Genomic DNA, 4,532 nt, shown 5'->3' on the forward strand with positions numbered 1-4,532 from the left:
TTGTTTCCATGGGCTTCGCGCCCGGAGGTTCTTGCTTCAGCCGGCACAAAACAGCCGACTCAGAACAGGCACGGACAGGGGGAATCCGACTGTCTAATTAAAACAAAGCATTGCGACTGCCTCTGGTGGCTGCTGACGTAATGTGATTTCTGCCCAGTGCTCTGAATGTCAACGTTAAAGAAATTAAAAAAAGACTGGTAAACGGCAGAAGTAACTATGATTCTATATGCTGTGCATTATGTCAGGTTAGGTTAGGTTAGGTTAGGTTGGGTTGGGTTGGGTTGGGTTAGGTTACGTAAGGTTAGGTTAGGCTAGGTTAGGTTAGGTTATGTTAGGTTAGGTTAGGTTAGGTTAGGTTAAGTTGGGTTAGGTTAGGTTAGGTTAGGTTAGGTCGGTGCTGACGCAATATGATTTCTCCCAGTGCTCTGAATGTCAACGTAAAGAAATTAAAAACGAAGTGGTAAACGACAGGCGTAACCATAACTCTAGAGGCGGTGCGGCCGAGCCTGGACCAGCGTCGGGACCTTCCTGTGGAAAGCCACAGCTGTGCTTGTTTCCATGGGCTTCGCGCCCGGAGGTTCTTGCTTCAGCCGGCACAAAACAGCCGACTCAGAACTGGCACGGACAGGGGGAATCCGACTGTCTAATTAAAACAAAGTATTGCGACCGCCTCTGGTCGGTGCTGACGCAATGTGATTTCTGCCAAGTGCTCTAAATGTCAATGTAAAAAAATAAAAAAAGAGGTGGTAAACGGCAGAAGTAACTATGACTCTATACATTGTGCATTATGTCAGGTTAGGTTAGGTTAGGTTGGGTTGGGTTGGGTTGGGTTAGGTTAGGTTAGGTTAGGTTAGGCTAGGTTAGGTTAGGTTATGTTAGGTTAGGTTAGGTTAGGTTAGGTTAGGTCGGTGCTGACGCAATATGATTTCTCCCAGTGCTCTGAATGTCAACGTAAAAAAATTAAAAAAAGCGGTGGTAAACGACAGGCGTAACCATAACTCTAGAGGGGGTGCGGCCGAGCCTGGACCAGCGTCGGGACCTTCCTGTGGAAAGCCAGAGCTGTGCTTGTTTCCATGGGCTTCGCGCCCGGAGGTTCTTGCTTCAGCCGGCACAAAACAGCCGACTCAGAACAGGCACGGACAGGGGGAATCCGACTGTCTAATTAAAACAAAGCATTGCGACTGCCTCTGGTCGGTGCTGACGCAATGTGATTTCTGCCCAGTGCTCTAAATGTCAACGTAAAAAAATTAAAAAAACCTGTGGTAAACGGCAGAAGTAACTATGACTCTATACGTTGTGTGTTATGTCAGGTTAGGTTAGGTTGGGTTGGGTCGGGTTGGGTTAGGTTAGGTTAGGTTAGGCTAGGTTAGGTTAGGTTATGTTAGGTTAGGTTAGGTTAGGTTAGGTTAGGTTGGGTTAGGTTAGGTTAGGTTAGGTTAGGTTAGGTTAGGTTAGGTCGGTGCTGACGCAATATGATTTCTCCCAGTGCTCTGAATGTCAACGTTAAAGAAATTAAAAAAAGATCTGGTAAACGGCAGAAGTAACTATGACTATATGCTGTGCATTATGTTAGGTTAGGTTAGGTTAGGTTAGGTTGGGTTGGGTTAGGTTAGGTTAGGTTAGGTTAGGCTAGGTTAGGTTAGGTTATGTTATGTTAGGTTAGGTTAGGTTAGGTTAGGTTGGGTTGGGTTAGGTTAGGTTAGGTTAGGTTAGGTTAGGTTAGGTTAGGTTAGGTTAGGTTAGGTTAGGTTAGGTTAGGTTAGGTTAGGTTAGGTTAGGTTAGGTTAGGTTAGGTTAGGTTAGGTTAGGTTAGGTTAGGTTAGGTTAGGTTAGGTTAGGTTAGGTTAGGTTAGGTTAGGTTAGGTTAGGTTAGGTTAGGTTAGGTCGGTGCTGACGCAATATGATTTCTCCCAGTGCTCTGAATGTCAACGTAAAAAAATTAAAAAAAGCGGTGGTAAACGACAGGCGTAACCATAACTCTAGAGGGGGTGCGGCCGAGCCTGGACCAGCGTCGGGACCTTCCTGTGGAAAGCCAGAGCTGTGCTTGTTTCCATGGGCTTCGCGCCCGGAGGTTCTTGCTTCAGCCGGCACAAAACAGCCGACTCAGAACAGGCACGGACAGGGGGAATCCGACTGTCTAATTAAAACAAAGCATTGCGACTGCCTCTGGTCGGTGCTGACGCAATGTGATTTCTGCCCAGTGCTCTAAATGTCAACGTAAAAAAATTAAAAAAACCTGTGGTAAATGGCAGAAGTAACTATGACTCTATACGTTGTGTGTTATGTCAGGTTAGGTTAGGTTGGGTTGGGTTGGGTTGGGTTAGGTTAGGTTAGGTTAGGTAAGGCTAGGTTAGGTTAGGTTATGTTAGGTTAGGTTAGGTTAGGTTAGGTTAGGTTAAGTTGGGTTAGGTTAGGTTAGGATAGGTTAGGTTAGGTTAGGTCGGTGCTGATGCAATATGATTTCTCCCAGTGCTCTGAATGTCAACGTTAAAGAAATTAAAAAAAGATCTCGTAAACGGCAGAAGTAACTATGACTCTATATGCTGTGCATTATGTTAGGTTAGGTTAGGTTAGGTTAGGTTGGGTTGGGTTAGGTTAGGTTAGGTTAGGCTAGGTTAGGTTAGGTTATGTTAGGTTAGGTTAGGTTAGGTTAGGTTAGGTTAAGTTGGGTTAGGTTAGGTTAGGATAGGTTAGGTTAGGTTAGGTTAGGTTAGGTTAGGTTAGGTTAGGTTAGGTTAGGTTAGGTTAGGTTAGGTTAGGTTAGGTTAGGTTAGGTTAGGTTAGGTTAGGTTAGGTTAGGTTAGGTTAGGTTAGGTTAGGTTAGGTTAGGTTAGGTTAGGTTAGGTTAGGTTAGGTTAGGTTAGGTTAGGTTAGGTTAGGTTAGGTTAGGTTAGGTTAGGTTAGGTTAGGTTAGGTTAGGTTAGGTTAGGTTAGGTTAGGTTAGGTTAGGTTAGGTTAGGTTAGGTTAGGTTAGGTTAGGTTAGGTTAGGTTAGGTTAGGTTAGGTTAGGTTAGGTTAGGTTAGGTTAGGTTAGGTTAGGTTAGGTTAGGTTAGGTTAGGTTAGGTTAGGTTAGGTTAGGTTAGGTTAGGTTAGGTTAGGTTAGGTTAGGTTAGGTTAGGTTAGGTTAGGTTAGGTTAGGTTAGGTTAGGTTAGGTTAGGTTAGGTTAGGTTAGGTTAGGTTAGGTTAGGTTAGGTTAGGTTAGGTTAGGTTAGGTTAGGTTAGGTTAGGTTAGGTTAGGTTAGGTTAGGTTAGGTTAGGTTAGGTTAGGTTAGGTTAGGTTAGGTTAGGTTAGGTTAGGTTAGGTTAGGTTAGGTTAGGTTAGGTTAGGTTAGGTTAGGTTAGGTTAGGTTAGGTTAGGTTAGGTTAGGTTAGGTTAGGTTAGGTTAGGTTAGGTTAGGTTAGGTTAGGTTAGGTTAGGTTAGGTTAGGTTAGGTTAGGTTAGGTTAGGTTAGGTTAGGTTAGGTTAGGTTAGGTTAGGTTAGGTTAGGTTAGGTTAGGTTAGGTTAGGTTAGGTTAGGTTAGGTTAGGTTAGGTTAGGTTAGGTTAGGTTAGGTTAGGTTAGGTTAGGTTAGGTTAGGTTAGGTTAGGTTAGGTTAGGTTAGGTTAGGTTAGGTTAGGTTAGGTTAGGTTAGGTTAGGTTAGGTTAGGTTAGGTTAGGTTAGGTTAGGTTAGGTTAGGTTAGGTTAGGTTAGGTTAGGTTAGGTTAGGTTAGGTTAGGTTAGGTTAGGTTAGGTTAGGTTAGGTTAGGTTAGGTTAGGTTAGGTTAGGTTAGGTTAGGTTAGGTTAGGTTAGGTTAGGTTAGGTTAGGTTAGGTTAGGTTAGGTTAGGTTAGGTTAGGTTAGGTTAGGTTAGGTTAGGTTAGGTTAGGTTAGGTTAGGTTAGGTTAGGTTAGGTTAGGTTAGGTTAGGTTAGGTTAGGTTAGGTTAGGTTAGGTTAGGTTAGGTTAGGTTAGGTTAGGTTAGGTTAGGTTAGGTTAGGTTAGGTTAGGTTAGGTTAGGTTAGGTTAGGTTAGGTTAGGTTAGGTTAGGTTAGGTTAGGTTAGGTTAGGTTAGGTTAGGTTAGGTTAGGTTAGGTTAGGTTAGGTTAGGTTAGGTTAGGTTAGGTTAGGTTAGGTTAGGTTAGGTTAGGTTAGGTTAGGTTAGGTTAGGTTAGGTTAGGTTAGGTTAGGTTAGGTTAGGTTAGGTTAGGTTAGGTTAGGTTAGGTTAGGTTAGGTTAGGTTAGGTTAGGTTAGGTTAGGTTAGGTTAGGTTAGGTTAGGTTAGGTTAGGTTAGGTTAGGTTAGGTTAGTTAGGTTAGGTTAGGTTAGGTTAGGTTAGGTTAGGTTAGGTTAGGTTAGGTTAGGTTAGGTTAGGTTAGGTTAGGTTAGGTTAGGTTAGGTTAGGTTAGGTTAGGTTAGGTTAGGTTAGGTTAGGTTAGGTAGGTTAGGTTAGGTTAGGTTAGGTTAGGTTAGGTTAGGTTAGGTTAGGTTAGGTTAGGTTAGGTTAGGTTAGGTTAGGTTAGGTTAGGTTAGGTTAGGTTAGGTTAGGTTAG

Source organism: Haemaphysalis longicornis, unplaced genomic scaffold, assembly GCF_048455015.1.
Source record: "Haemaphysalis longicornis isolate Haplotype H1 unplaced genomic scaffold, Haemaphysalis longicornis Haplotype H1 scaffold_8, whole genome shotgun sequence".
In the NCBI taxonomy this organism is placed as follows: Eukaryota; Metazoa; Arthropoda; class Arachnida; order Ixodida; family Ixodidae; genus Haemaphysalis; species Haemaphysalis longicornis.